This window comes from Bos indicus x Bos taurus, chromosome 5 (genome assembly GCF_003369695.1).
Source record: "Bos indicus x Bos taurus breed Angus x Brahman F1 hybrid chromosome 5, Bos_hybrid_MaternalHap_v2.0, whole genome shotgun sequence".
In the NCBI taxonomy this organism is placed as follows: Eukaryota; Metazoa; Chordata; class Mammalia; order Artiodactyla; family Bovidae; genus Bos; species Bos indicus x Bos taurus.
Window position 1 is genome coordinate 87,086,763 of NC_040080.1, and position 16,329 is coordinate 87,103,091.

Genomic DNA, 16,329 nt, shown 5'->3' on the forward strand with positions numbered 1-16,329 from the left:
TATACACATGTATGTGTAATTGAATCACTTTGCAGTACAGCAGAAACTAATACAACATTGTATATCAACTATAGTTCGATAAAATAAATTATAAAAAGAAAGACTAGTGATAGTAATGAGTTGAATTTAACATTAGAAATGGAGCTGAATGATAAAACACAATGTGTTTTCAGACTATAAATGGCATATATTAGCAGAGTCCAAAAATGAGATTCTAAAGAATATATTAGTCTAGGAGAGTAGTACTAAAGCTTTTGTAGACTAGAACCAAAGTAATTATTAAACATGTAGTGATTTAATTTAAAAAGAAAGAGTGAGAAAAAGGAAGGGAGGGAGGGAGACACATGGGAAGAAAAAGATGCTGTTTATATTTTCAGAAATACTTTTATTGGACACATTCAGTTGATTTTTATCCAGCTGTCAATAAACACTTTCTGGAAAGAATTTAATATGAATATTTAAAACAATGAATAAATAAACTTAATCTATCCATGAGCATAAAGAAGGGCCTATGGGCCAAATGGATTCCATATCTGCTTTTTGGCATAGGAATCCAGGTGTTCCTAGACCTAGTTTGTGTAGGATATGCTCTCAGAATTGTTTCCCAACAGAAAAGCTAGGTTTATGATGAATATCTTCAATTTTCAAGAGGCTTCCTGGTGGCCAATAGTAGCATTTTTCCTGAGATGGCTATCTGGGACCAGTGAACAACCTGCTGCCTGTTCAGAAGGATTCAGACAAGCCCAGAAAGGGTTCACACTCAAAAAGCTCCCCAATGCAATGACAAGCATTCTTAGTTCTTTTGTTATAAAGAAAAAATAATGATGTGGCTAAGATACCTGATGTCCCTGGTGGCTCAGATGGTAAAGCATCTGTCTACAATGTGGGAGACCCAGGTTCGATCCCTGGGTTGGGAAGATCCCCTGGAGAAGGAAATGGCAATCCACTCCAGGACTATTGCCTGGAAAATCCCATGGACAGAGGAGCCTGGTAGGCTACAGCCCATGGGGTCGCAAAGAGTTGGACACGACTGAGTGACTTCACTTTCTTTCTTTCTTTCTTTAAGATACCTGGGGTACCCTTCAGCACATGGCTTTTGCACGAACCACAGGTGGAGAGAGGACCGTGTGCTTTGGTCGAGGGATATAAAATCATATCCCCTCTCAGCTAGGTGCAAGCTCTGTTACGTAGCCTCAGGCAAATTTTCCCATCTGAAAGTGGGTCTTTTGATGCCTGCCTCACAGAGATGGTGCACTTCTTTGCACTCTATCAGCAAGAACCTGGCACTGTGCCCAGCACACAGACCAGTCTCGGGTGCCTAGCGTCATCATTCTTTTCAACTCAAAGGTGCTGCTACTCAGACTTCGATGACTGGCTGTTTTTAAAATGAAGCTAAGTATGATAGACTCTTAACCTAATATCTAGGGATTTCTGGATGCCTGCTTGCTGCAAAACTTATGGTAATACCAAATTCAGAATATTAATAATGAATCAAAAAGAGTTGGCTTTACCCAAGAAACCAACTAAAGTACAGCCAAGGGCTTTGAAGCCAAACAGGTTCGTATCTTAACTTCTTAGTTAATAGCCATATGGCCTTGGGTGAGTAATTCATTTCTTTCCATTTTCAGTCCTAGGTAAGATGGCTTCACAGTGCTTACTTCAGTGTGGCGTTGCCTAGATTAAATGAAATGTGGATGAGCACTGGTTCTACCCTTGACCGGCTGGATGACCTTGAGCAAGTTTCTGAATTTCTGTGCTTCAGCCTGAGTGCAGGCCAGGGGCTTTCAAAGTAATCCCTAACTCAGAAGTCGTTAGGAGGATTACCTGGAAAACACTTTAAAAAGAGGCTGTGCTTTGGCGAGTGCTCACCAAATGTTAGCTATTCATTTTTCATCATGATTTCTTATTCCTCAATGTTAGTATTAATAGTCAGAAATTAAGTTGATGACATGGCGCAGACCTGAAAAAAAGTGCTTACCAATATAGAGTATAAAATGGCAAGAGAAGTAATCATCTCCCAAAAGCAGTGCACTGGCCTCTGCTCTCTTGGTTTTGATATTACACAAACTCTCAATGGAGCAGAAGGAAGAGTCCAGGTAGAGAAGGAAGGAGGAGAGATTCTGGAAAACACTGATGGAGGAGGGGGCCACTGCGCCAGGGCGACCTATCCTGGGCAGCCACCGGCCCAGTCACCGTCTTCAATCATCAAGGTCATCTTGCGTTTCACAGTTCACCAAGCACCTCCCATCCACCACCACGCAGTTGGCCATCACCTGGAGTAGGCGGGTTTTCTGAGTGACCAAGCCTTGTGGTACCCACCCCACCACTTTCAGGTTTCTCCTTTTGCCTGGTGTTCTCTGTGGTAATGTAACTTTTTCCTCATGCTGCCGCTGATGCTGCTGCTGCTGCTAAGTCGCTTCAGTCGTGTCTGACTCTGTGTGACCCCATAGACGGCAGCCCACCAGGCTCCACCATCCCTGGGATTCTCCAGGCAAAAACACTGGAGTGGGTTGCCATTTCCTTCTCCAATGCATGAAAGTGAAAAGTGAAAGTGAAGTCACTCAGTCGTGTCCTACTCTTAGCGACCCCATGGACTGCAGCCTACCAGGCTCCTCCATCCATGCGATTTTCCAGGCAAGAGTACTGGAGTGGGGTGCCATTGCCTTCTCCGCTTTTTCCTCATACCAGGAATTAATTCAGAAAATACGTTGCCATGGAAGTTGCGGGAAGTTTCCACGTATTGACAAGGAGAAGAGTTAATTGGCCTGTTGGACCACATGACCCCCCCCCCAGAGGTCATCTTTGACTGCACTTGGGAGTCACTGAGTAAACAGCATCTCTGCTGGGTATCCACTAAAGTAGTCGGGATGCCTCTTGACAGAATAGGTTCAAAAATTTAAAAAAAAAAAACCTGCTCCGAAGGTAGGAGACAGCTTATTAAATCTGTGTCAGGCTTACTGCCTGATCCCTTTTAAGCCCAGTCTGATTCTTTTCAGGCCCTTGACACACCACTAATTGGCATCACTCACCCGGTTAGCAGGTGCTGAGAGGAGACAGGCTTGCTTCCTGCTTCTCCTGTGCCCAGCAAGACATCGTTCTGTAAACACCTTAAATAAAAGGAAAATACGTGGAATGGAACTTAGATGTAATTTGGCCAAGCCTTTTTTGTGCTCTTCTGGGGGTGAAAAATAATGTTGCAAACTGGGGGACAAAGTAGAAAACGTGCCTCAGGGAAGCCAATCATTGTCAGCACTGTTTGCCTGTCCTGGCCTTTCCTCACCTCCGTGGGCAGCTTTACAGCTCCTTCCTGCATGTGTTTCATTCATTGAGTATTTATTTGCAAATATTTATTTCTACTATTCTTGGCACCAGGAACACAACTCAGAAAAAAAAAAAAAACAAAAAAACAACCTGCTAAAATTCCTGCCCTTGTGGAACTCCATAGTAACATTCAAAATACAAGGGATGTCAGCCAGCGATGAAGGCAATGCAGGAAAATAAAACAGGAAAGAGGAGAAGGAGGGTGGGCTTGCGGTAGTCCAGGGGATCTGATTTTAAATAAACTGGTCAGAGGCCTCGCTTAGGTGATATTTGAGTGAAGATCTGAAGGAGGCAAAGCCAGTCAGGCAGGACTTAGGAAGAGAATCCCAAGCACAAAGTGGGAGCATTCCTGGTGAGCAGAGAGGCCAAAGAGAGGGTGCACAGTGAGGGTGGGAGAGGGCCGTGGAAACGAGGCCAGAGAGCTGGCAGAGGGTGGGGAAGGGCTGGTAGATCTTCCTGAGGATTCAACCATGGCTTTGCAGTCACCTGTGGAACTTTTAAAACCAAGTGAATCCAAGTCTCCACAGATGGAGCCCAGGCCCGAGAGCATTTTCGATGTCCCCACGTGTGCCTCCAGCAGTCAGGGCTTGAGCCACACCGAGTCCAGAGGAAGGACAGGAGCTGACTTATGCTTCAGAAGGGTCACAGGTGCCTGCAGTTTTAGGAACAGACAAGGCAGGAGGACAGGTGGGAGCGGGAAGATGGGGGTGGGCACAGTAATGATCCAGTGAGGGCGCTGAGATGAGGATGGGCTGGGGGCGGTGAGAAGAAGTCACATTCCTCCAGCTATTGCTGAAGGTGGAGCCAAGGGCATTTTCCCCCTGATGGTATAGATCTAGGGAAGTGATCCCCAATTTCCAGAACCGGTTAGAAACTGGGACCCCACAGCAGGATGTAAGCAAGCAAAGCCTCATCTGCATTTACAGTTGCTCCCCATCGCTGGCATTACCAAATTATCACAATATGATAATAATAGAAATAAAGTCTCAATAAATGTAATGTGCTCAAATCATCCTAATATCATCCCCCACCCATGTGTTAGTTGCTCAGTCGTGTTCAACCCTTTGTGACCCATGACTGTACCCTGCCAGGCACCTCTCTCCATGAGATTTCCCAGACAAGAATACTGAAATGGGTTGCCATTTCCTCCTCCAGGGGAATCTTCCTGACCCAGGGATCAAACCCAAATCTCCTGCATTGCAGGTAGATTCTTTACTATCTGAGCCACTTTACTTGTCTTCCACAAAACCAGTCTCTGGTGCCAAAAAGGTTGGGGAATGCTGATTTATAGTATGAAAGCAAAGAGGAGTCAAACATGATACCAAGTTTGGGGGCTGAGCAATTGGAAGGATGGGGTTGCCTTTGACTGAAATGAGAAAGACTATGGGAAGAATCACATTTATGCAACAACCCAGAAAGCATTTCTAGGTCAAATATGAACACATTGCATGGAAATGCCCATAGATAGTAAAGTGATCCACACCTGGCACTTTCTAGGGGTCAAGTATGCCTTTAAGAGAGACAGAGTGGGCTGGGGCTGGAGGGCAAGTTTCCATAGTGGAGTTATCTTTAACGTGGTCTGAGGGCAAATAAAAACACATTTTCTAAGTATTCTCCAAAAATAAATAGAGGCGATGAAAACATAGCCAGGAAAAACTTCCCATAAATGCCTCTGCTACCATCTCCTCTAAATCTTTAGGACTCTGTGGGATGAGGCTTCGTTGCCTGGCAGGAATCCTGGCAACGGCCCTAAATTCAAGAGATGTATGGGATGTTTGACTCCTTTCTCCCCAAGGGTGTGGTACTGCAAACTGAACAGAAATAGAGACTACTCTCAGTGACAAATAGCAGGGGAGTTAGTCAGCCACCACAACAAGATAGGCAGGCAATACTGCGTCAGTCATGTCTGACTCTTTTTGACCCCATGGACTGGAGCCCACCAGCCTCTTCTGCCCATGGAATTTTCCAGGCAACAATACTGGAGAGGGTTGCCATTTCCTACTCCAGGGGCTCTTCCTCACCAAAGGATCGAAGTCCAGTCTCTTGAGTCTCCTGACTGTCAGGTGGGTTTCCGGGAAACTAGATCCATTCAGATATGACCTAAATCAAATCCCTTATGATGATACAGTGGAAATGAGAAATAGATTTAAGGGACTAGATCTGATAGACAGAGTGCCTGATGAACTATGGACGGAGGTTCGTGGCATTGTATAGGAGACAGGGAACAAGACCATTCCCAAGAAAAAGAAATGCAAAAAAGCAAAAAGGCTGTCTGAGGAGGAATAGCTGTGAAAAGAAGAGAAGAGAAAAGCAAAGGAGAAAAGGAAAGATATATCCATTTCACTGCAGCATTCCCAAGAATAGCAAGGAGAGATAAGAAAGCCTTCCTCAGTGATCTATGCAAAGAAATAAAGGAAAACAATAGAATGGGAAAGACTAAAGATCTCTTTAAGAAAATTAGAGATAACCAAGGGAACATTTCATGCAAAGATGGGCTCAATAAAGAACAGAAATGGTATGGACCTAACAGAAACAGAAGATATTAAGAAGAGGTGGCAAGAATATACAGAACAACTATACAAAAAAGATCTTCATGACCAAGATAATCACGATGGTGTGACCACTCACCTAGAGCCAGACATCCTGGAATGTGAAGTCAAGTGGGCCTTAGGAAGCATCACTACAAACAAAGCTAGTGGAGGTGAAGGAATCCCAGTTGAGCTATTTCAAATCCTAAAAGATGATGCTGTGAAAGTGCTGCACTCAATATGCCAGCAAATTTGGACAACTCAGCAGTGGCCACAGGACTGGAAAAGGTCAGTTTTCATTCCAATCCCAAAGAAAGGCAATGCCAAAGAATACTCAGACTACTGCACCATTGCACTCATCTCACATGCTAGTAAAGTAATGCTCAAAATTCTCCAAGCCAGGCGTTAGCAATACGTGAACCATGAACTTCCAGATGTTCAAGCTGGTTTTAGAAAAGGCATAGGGACCAGAGATCAAATGGCCAACATCCGCTGGATCATCGAAAAAGCAAGAGAGTTCCAGAGAAACATCTATTTCTGCTTTATTGACTATGCCAAAGCCTTTGACTGTGTGGATCACAGTAAACTGTGGAAAATTCTGAAAGAGATGGGAATACCTTTCCACCTGACCTGCCTCTTGAGAAACCTAAATGCAGGTCAGGAAGCAACAGTTAGAACTGGACATGGAACAACAGACTGGTTCAAAGTAGAAAAGGAGTATGTCAAGGCTGTATATTGTCACTCTGCTTATTTAACTTATATGCAGAGTACATCATGAGAAACGCTGAGCTGGAAGAAGCACGAGCTGGAATCAAGATTTCCAAGAGAAATATCAATAACCTCAGATATGCAGATGACACCACCCTTATGGCAGAAAGTGAAGAAGAACTAAAAAGCCTCTTGATGAAAGTGAAAGAGAAGAGTGAAAAAGTTGACTTAAAGCTCAACATTCAGAAAACTAAGATCATGGCATCTGGTCCCATCACTTCATGGCAAATAGACGGGGAAACAGTGGAAAGAGTGGCTGACTTTATTTTTCTGGGCTCCAAAATCACCGCAGATGGTGATTGCAGCCATGAAATTAAAAGACGCTTACTCCTTGGAAGGAAAGTTATGACCAACCTAGACAGCATTTTAAATAGCAGAGACATTACTTTGCCAACAAAGGTCCATCTAGTCAAGGCTATGGTTTTTCCAGTAGTCATGTATGGATGTGAGAGTTGGACTATAAAGAAAGCTGAGCGTCGAAGAATTGATGCTTTTGAACTGTGGTGTTGGAGAAGACTCTTGAGAGTCCCTTGGACTGCAAGGAGATCCAACCAGTTTATCCTAAAGGAGATCAGTCCTGGGTGTTCACTGGAAGGACTGATGGAGTTTCAGAATTGAAACTCCAATTCTTTGGCCACCTGATGTGAAGAGCTGACTGATTTGAAAAGACTCTGATGCTGGGAACGATTGAGGGCAGAAGGAGAAGGGGATGACAGAAGATGAGATGGTTGGATGGCATCACCCACTCAATGGACATGAGTTTGGGTAAACTGCGGGAGTTGGTGATGGACAGGGAGGCCTGGCGTGCTGCGGTTCACGGGGCACAAAGAGTCGGACACGACTGAGCGACTGAACTGCACTGAAAACAGCAATACCTAAACTGCATTCCTTAGGGCACCCCCATCCTGTACGGGGCTGCATATAACTTCATTTTCCAAAACTCTGCCAAATGCCTAAGATGTTTAACACTGACCAATTAAACAAGACAAAAAATGCAGTAATACATTTGTCATTCAAATCACTTTATACTAATAGCTAATTAAAGTTCTTTTTAAGTTCCTTATTAAAATTATATATTATGATTAATGATATGATTTTTTCGATTGAATCCTTACATGAATAAGATTTATTAACACAAATAGTTCCTGACAAACTTGGCCCAGGATCAAGAAAGACATTTCCTCTGGGTTTTAGGAAAGAGTCAAAGTTATTATAAATGGCTGCTTAGGGGAGATCTGGCTGTTTTCTCCACTGATTTGAAGTAGGTCAGATTTGAGAGCTCAAGGCTTCCCTAAGGTTGTAATTAAGTATGAATATTAAAAATTTGAGAACAAATAAAAAATAAACAACTTCTTTCAGACATTCACATCACAGGCCTTTCATTATGTTTGTACCTCGGGCAAGATCCTTTTCTTTGGAAAAACGAATACAGTTGGAAAAAAGCAAAAAAGAAAAGAAGATCCTGTGCATAGCTCTTGAAGTCTAGACTTCTCGACGGACTCATTCAAGCATGAAAGCTTTGGAGAAGTATTTAACCAGGCAGAGTTGAGGCAAAAACGCACACAAATGCCCAGTTAAGCAGCCAGAATTGTTGTAATTCAATTCTGCAGGTCACTTTGTCGTGTCTTTCTTTTTCTTTTCCCTTGAAAATCGCATCTTTCTCTCTCTTCCCACCCAAATCACTTACTGTTATTAAACCAGCATAGTCAAATCAATATCTAGGCTAGCAATGTGAATTTAATTACGGTGAGGCTTGGATAAACATTAGCTCTGAGATATTCCTTGGTCTATAGAGTGATAACTGAATTAAGCAGCATTATTTTGCCATTACCATACTACACCCACATTGTTACTCAAGAGAAGCTAATATTTCTAACTCTTTTTAGCCCGGTAAAATACACTATAAGCCTTTACATGAGCCAATTTACTATGTATCCTTCTTGAAGAACTATGAAATAGGACTATGCTGCAGCTACGTGTTCAGTGAGGGTGGAATTTGGAATGAGAAAGGTTCACGCTGGGCCGCATCCAGAGGACAAAGTGATCAAGATACTGAAGCGCGTCCTGCCAGGTGGCTCCTAGGACGCCAGTGCTGATTCCTTCAGCTGCCGATCGAACGTTCAGGATCCCAGGGGACTTTCACTGTCCTTCCGTCCACCCTGTCTACATGTCCAGCACTAACCAGACCTCTCTAATCATAGACTTCCTTGAAACTTCTGCGGGGGTAGCCTTTCTTTCAGGAGACTTCCCTGACCTCCCTGCCTTTGGGCACTGCTCTAGCAGCACAACTGCCTCATTAAAACCGTGTTTCTGTGTCTCTTCAAACACTGGGAACAGCTGGACGGTTGTGGATCTCTGAGTCAAGCACATATTAGGTATTCAATACTGTGTGTTGAATGAATGAATATAATTGAACAGCTAAGACATGCCAACACCTACTACAGGCTAGAGGCTGAATAAAGAGCTAGACAACATCTCCTCAAGCAGCTGAGGGAGGATCTGGTCAGGAAGATGAAGAATTTGAATAGAAACAACAATAAAAGCCCAGCACCAGTTAAGGGTCAAAACAGCGTGTGCCAGGGAGAGGACAAGGGTTCAGAGTCTTGAAAGCAGAGCCAGACCACTGGAGGAAGGGTCACCTGAGGCCAGATAAGCAGGAGGACAAAGGGGACATGATGAGTAAAGCCCTGTTACAGAGGTGGAAAGCATACAGTGTAGTATATCACAGAACAGACATTATGAGGCTGGGTTCTGGATGGATCCAGACAACGGGATTCAAATAATGAAACTGACTCTTAATAGATGTTCTTTCAGTTCAGTTCAGTCACTCAGTCATGTCCAACTCTTTGAGACACCATGGACTGCAGTACAGCAGGCCTCCCTGTCCATCACCAACTCCTGAAGCTTACTCAAACTCATGTCCATCGAGTCGGTGATGCCATCCAACCATCTCATCCTCTGTCATCCCCTTCTCCTCCCACCTTCAATCTTTTCAAGCATCAGGGTCTTTTCCAGCGAGTCAGTTCTTCACATCAGGTGGGCAAAAAATTGGAGTTTCAGTTTCAGCATCAGTCCTTCCAGTGAATATTCAGGACTGATTTCCTTTAGGATAAACTGGCTGGATCTCCTTGCAGTCCAAGGGACTCTCAAGAGTCTTCTCTAACATCACAGTTCAAAAACATCAATTCTTGGGTGCTCAGTTTTCTTTACAGTCCAACTCTCATATCCATACATGACCACTGGAAAAACCATAGCCTTGACTAGATGGACCTTTGTTGGCACAATAATGTCTCTGCTTTTGAATATGCTATCTAGGTTGGTCATAACTTTTCTTCCAAGGAGTAAGCATCTTTTAATTTCATGGCTGCAATCGCCATCTGCAGTGATTTTGGAGCCCAGAAAAATAAAGTCAGCCACTGTTTCCCCATCTATTTGCCATGAAGTGATGGGACCAGATGCCATGATCTTAGTTTTCTGAATGTTGAGCTTTAAGTCAACTTTTGCACTGTCCTTTTTCACTTTCATCAAGAGGCTTTTGAGTTCTTCTTCACTTTCTGCCATAAGGGTGATGTCATCGGCATATCTGAGGTTATTGATATTTTGCCTGGAAGTCTTGATTCCAGCTTGTGCTTCTTCAAGCCCAGTGTTTCTCATGATGTACTCTGCATAGAAGTTAAATAAGCAGGGTAACAATATACAGCCTTGATGTACTTCTTTCCCAATTTGCAACCAATCTGTTGTTCCATGTCTGGTTCTAACTGTTGCTTCTTGACTTAAGTACAGATTTCTCAGGTAGCATGTCAGGTGGTCTGGTATTCCCATCTCTTTAAGAATTTTTCACAGTTTATTGTGATCCACACAGTCATAGGCTTTGGCCTAGTCAATAAAGCAGTAGATGTTTTTCTGGAACTCTCTTGCTTTTTCAATGAGCCAATGTTCTTTAGAAAAATCATTTTTAAGCCTCAGTTCTCCCACTGTACCTCAGTTCTTCCGCTGTAAAATGCATGTAAAAATAATAACTTTCTCATAGGTATAAGACAAAATATATAAACCCTTATTATTGTTACTGTTCTCATTTCTCAACACAGCTAGGACATTTCAGAAGTCTTCATCCTAACTAATGGAGGTGAAGTTTGGAGCTGTGAGTGTAGAGGACCAGTGTTAAGTATTAAAGTCTCTTTCTCCTCTAGGTTTGATCACAAATGATAATAGATGAATAGTCAAATTTTAAATAGAGTCTATGACATAAACTTTAGAACACTGTTAACTAGTCTGAGCCACCTCCTTAAGGTATAACCTTTCTGGGGGTAAGGATCCCAGTTATGATAACATTCAGAGCATCTATGGGATGGCTATCTAGTGTTCAAGCCTGTGTCACATTAGCCCATTTGGGAAAAGCAAGGTCTGCTAATTATCATCCATTTCTCATCTCCTATTTGCCAGCTTGGTCACTAGTAGACAAATCAACTCTTACTCTTGAACTGTTTCAGGTTTTTGCATTTCATCTCTCAGTTGTATTATAATCTTCCTTAAGGGGAAGAGGGTAGTTATTATATAGCACATATGGCCTACTTAATAATCTTCTCTTGGTTACCACTGGCCATTCATCATCAAGGGTTTGACCCTTGATCTTATGACACTTGATTTCATGACACCAAAATCCTAGAGTATGGCTGTTAGCATAACTGACGCCATCTTGGGGCCCTTACAGCTTCTCCTGTCCTTCTGCTGACCCTACTCAGGGCTGTGTTGTACAGTAAATCACTTCCTTGTTGTCAAGAGCTTTGTAGTTAAAGAGTATTGTTTAAAATCATTAGGACCGGGTGGCCTCTATGCTCTATTAGTCCCCAAACAATGATGGAAACCTTCACTGATGTATTGCTGGCGCCCACGAGATTAGTGACCCATTTGTGAATCTTGACTGAGGAATGCATGTCCTGTTTCCAAGCACCTACTCTATACCCTGGGTAACAACAATATTGCCTCAGTGGCCCTTTGGAGGTGCAGAGTGTGGCTCCGATTCTGCATAGTTGCCTGCTGGACTCCGATCCTACTCTGTGAGTAAGTTACCCTATTAAAAAACCAATCCATTGATTATATAGAGCAGCCTGCCTCATTTTTCTGTCTCAAGATACCTTCTCAATTTGGTGGGTACTTTTCGTTTCCTCTGTCCTCCAGCACCTATAGATACTGCAAAATTCTCTTGATATTTGATACTCTGCTGACGTATTACCCAAAAGAGAAATCTAACCAGGTAAGCTGGTGAAGCTACCTTACACAGTAATTTTTAAATAACTTTTAGAAATCTAATATGAAAATTAGTTGAAAATATCCCCCATTGGGTTTGAGTTGCCTCCACCATTCTTCCAGACATTTAAAATAAATTATCAGAAACATTTATATCAGAAATATTTACTCTGTAAGTTGGACCATTTTTAATTTTAAAAACATTTTAAGCACTTACTCATTTAAAAATCTTGAATGTGTCAGTTATAATGATAAAGCAGATATCTGCTTTGCATATTAAGCAATTTCATGTGTGAAGAGCAACCAGAATGAAAAGACCCTGCAGACTGGGGAGGTTTCATCTATGCGACCAAATCCTTTCAGATGGACTTCTAATTTTGCTACTTGTGTTTTAAGGGAAAAAACAATAAAAATTTCTACCTTTATGATGTTTGAATAACTTCTGATCCTCTGACCCTCCATTCTTCTCCCAGATTTGCGGTGAGCACTCATTACTTTTATAAAAGTTTACTTATGACCCATGCTCTTGGTAGAACATCTCTAAGAGTTCTGTGCAGATATTTTTAAAATGATTATCATTATGAAAATGACTTATTAACTGAGTCACCTGGGAAAATTATTTATCCCTTTTAAGCCTCTTTTTCCTATCTGAAATGAAGGGTGTGGTAGTATTTTCCATTTCAGAGATTCTGTGATGAGGAGTAATAAGTACCATCTCTCACAGTATGTCTGGCACTTTGCAAACACTTAATATTTAATATATACATATATTGATATATCACCTTTTACAATTTATAAAAGGGTCTGTGTTTCCATACTGTTTACTCTGACCTCACTGTAAGAGGATACCCCTTTTGCAATCAATTCACAAATAATAATGGTCCCGTAAGCAGTCCTCTGAATCAGTCAGGAGGTTATCATAAGAGTTTTAGATTCTATATTTTATATCTTACCACCCAATAATACTTGCAAGGGCAAACTACCATTATCTTTCCACACTAACTTTCATATTATAAAAAATTTAAAAAAATATGGCTTTGGGGGCTGGTTCTTGAGCAAAGAGGTATAGAGAACAATGAAAAGAATTTCAGTACTCTCTTTTAAAAATAGTATTCTAATATACTGAAAAAACAAAGAAGTTTGTTCTCTGTAGCCGAAATCTGCACTCAGATATCCTTGGGATATGCCTTCATGTTACTATGATCTAATCAGATTTGAAAGCCCCAAAGCTCATTGTCACGAACCGGATCTGTCGTCGCTGCTTTCAAGCCAAAAATAGGTTTAAAAAATGAAAGAATCAGAGATCTACTGATCTCAGAGTAATTACTCTGTGTTTCATAATTTAGAAAATCATAAATTATAAATTATAGCCAACAATTTACTCTAGAGTTTATTTAGTAACAGAGAATCAAAGTCTTTCATTTTCCCAACATATTAGAATTTGTGTGCACAAATTCTTCTTTTTATTAAAAAATCTATTAGCAAGTAATAATAATGTATTTTGACATAGCCCCAAACACAAAATTTGCTAAAGCCTCATTTCTTGGGGGGGGGGGGTATGTTTCAACAAAATAAGCAAAAGCATAATTATTTAGGGAAAAAAAAATCACATGCAGGCCTTACCCCAGATGGCCTGAATCAGAGCTTCTGGTTGGGGAGTGTATAGAGGGTAGCTACTAGAAACCCCTGTTTATCTAACTTTCCCCTGTGACCCCATGGAGATGCTCTGATTTAGACCTACTTGCTGCTGCTGCTGCTAAGTCGCTTCAATCGTGTCCGACTCTGTGCGACCCCATAGACGGCAGCCCACCAGGCTCCCCTGTCCCTGAGATTCTCCAGGCAAGAATACTGGAATGGGTTGCCATTTCCTCCTCCAACGCATGAAAGTGAAAAGTGAACATGAAGTCGCTCAGTCGTGTCCGACTCTTCACGACCCCATGGACTGCAGCCTACCAGGCTTCTCTGTCCATGGATTTTCCAGGCAACAGTACTGGAGTGGGGTGCTATTGCCTTCTCCAGACCTACTTACTGCTCGGTAAAGCAGATGAAACTAAAAGGTGACAATCAGCAAGGAGCAGTCATGGCCAAGGAAAAGCCAGCAATATTGGAGGGTGTTTAGGCTGTATCCTGCTTTAACAGTGCTTAGCAGGATGATCCAAATCAGACGTCTTTCTAGAATCTGGACTGACAGCATATCTTCTTGCCCCTCTTATGTTTCCACCCCTGTAAGTTTCACCTACGTCCCTTCTGATTAACATTTGAGAAAAAAGGTTTATTTAGAGAAATAAGAACAAACAAACAAACATGTTTTCCAGGCAAATAATTCAAGTAACTAAAGCTAAAAATAAATTTATTTAAATCTCTCTAGGCCAAACAGTGAGGATTCATGCAGAAGTTGACTATAAATTAATGTTTTAGGGCATTAGTTCAGATAATAGGTCTTGAAAGTATATTTTAAAATGTAACTCATGATTAATAGAGGGTGCTATCATCAACTTAGTATCTTATAGTGAAAAAATATTATAAGCCCAGGAAAATTTCACATATGTGATCTTTGTTTGATTTTTCCAGAGTACCCACTTCTCTCATAACTGAGTACTAAAAAATACTAAGTACCTTAAAAGAATAACCCAGGTACATAAATCCAAATTATTACTTGGAAGGAAAATTATATAAAAGTTTTGAGTGAAACAAATTTATAATGTACAAATCACTTCTGTTCCCACATTTAAAATACACGTGATCAGGCTTCTACGTGCACGCTATGCCTTGTCAGTTGTGTCTGACTCTTTGCAACCCTATAGACTATAGCTCACCAGGCTTCTCTGTCCATGGGATTCTCCAGGCAAGAATACTAGAATGGATTGCCATGCCTGCCTCCAGGGGATCTTCCTGACCCAGGGATCAAATCTGAGTCTCGTGTCTCCTGCATTGGCAGGCAGGCTCTCTACCACTAGTGCCACCTGGGAAGCCCCCAGGCTTCTACCCTCCCCACTCCCTCAAAAAAGAAGATACATGTAAGAACTTAAAATTCCACAGCATAACGTTCAGTTCTATGCTTTTACATCACCATGCCTTCCTATTCCTGTCCAAAACAAAGCTTTGCTTTACAGCATTCAGGATTTGCTTTTGCATTATTTTTTATTGAAATATAGCTCATTCACAATGTTGTGTTAGTTTCAGATGACAGCAAAGTGATTCAGTTATACATACATCCATATATATACACATGTATATGTATATATGCATTTTTTTTTTTTTTGAGCTGTAAATATGTTAGTTTTGATCTCAACTCAGCTGATCGTTTAACCAAGCATCAGGATTAGGATTAGCCAAAATCAGGCTCTCCAAACTCCCCACTGCCAGCACTGTCCATGGTCCCTTGCCAAAGGCAGCATGCACTTCCTGGGATCAAGGGTTTGAGAGTTGAAAGACCCTAGAGATCTGGCCCAGAAAAGGCTGAATTCAGAGATCTTGAACCCCACTGCCGGCCATGTTCTTTCACACTCAGCACCCTGGTGATCACGGCCCCTGGAGGCAGCCCTTCCCCTTGCTGGAGTGTCAATGGTTCAGGAGTTTCCCTCTGTGTCCTGACTCCCTGTGTGACCCTGAATGAACCACAGTATCTCTTCATCCAAATATGAATGAAAAAAGAGTAACGATTTTAAAGATCACACAGGTCACACAGTTCTTCTTAATTGCTTAAATGGCAGGAACTGGAATAAAATGCTTTCCTGTAATATCCTTGGGACTGAAGGATCTTATTTAACAAGTGAGGTCTATGTTTAAAAGGTAGAGGCAGTAAGTCGTTAACACCAACTAGGCAATAAGGAATTGTCAAGTCAACTGAGCAATAGCAAACATCCTATGGTATTTCCTATGCACACACCCACTCCTTAACCCACAGCTGATGGGTATCTGTCACTAGGTGCCCGGCTTGGCACTTATCAAGCTGTCACCAAGGATCCATCGTTCCCCCAAAACCACCACTACCAAAGTCAGTCTTTCCTCCTCATCTCATTCTCCAGTTCTCCAAATGCTTGTTACAGTGACCTACCTCCATCTTTTAATTATCTTCTCTCTCAGCCCTAGCGACAACACATCCCTGATTCATTCCCCTTTGTCATTTTCTGACCACTGTTTTGCCTCATTCTTTGGCTCCTTCACCATCCTTATCATTAAAAATAGCCACTTTTTGACTCGCTTATCTTCACCAGGAAGAATCCAGAAACTGAGCTCTCCTTGAATCCGTCACTAACTCACTGTGTGGCCTTAGACAACCCACAGCCCTCTTTGGGTTTCATTTATCCCTGAGAAAGTAAAGCAGCTGGACTTGATAATCCATAGACCTTCCGACCTAGGCAGTGTTACACTAGCCTGTCCTAATCCCATTCCTGTCCTCTATCAGTACTTGGGATATTTTCAGAAAGTCAGTGCAAGTCTGTGATGGATCTAAGACCACCGG

The 16,329-nt window shown here is 42.0% G+C and overlaps 1 protein-coding gene across 11 annotated transcripts in view; it reads left to right on the plus strand.

Annotated features, from left to right (window-relative positions):
* Positions 1 to 11,533: 11,533 nt before the first annotated feature.
* Positions 11,534 to 16,329, plus strand: part of PCED1B (PC-esterase domain containing 1B) — a 203,846-nt gene continuing 199,050 nt past the window's right edge. For 6 of the 11 annotated variants that reach the window (XR_003511202.1, XR_003511204.1, XR_003511206.1 and 3 more), the window contains exon 1: positions 11,534 to 11,678. The gene's annotated coding sequence lies outside the window, so the exon portion shown is untranslated. The remainder of the gene's footprint in view (positions 11,679 to 16,329) is intronic. The other 5 variants (XM_027542662.1, XM_027542658.1, XM_027542664.1 and 2 more) reach the window with 2 other exon arrangements.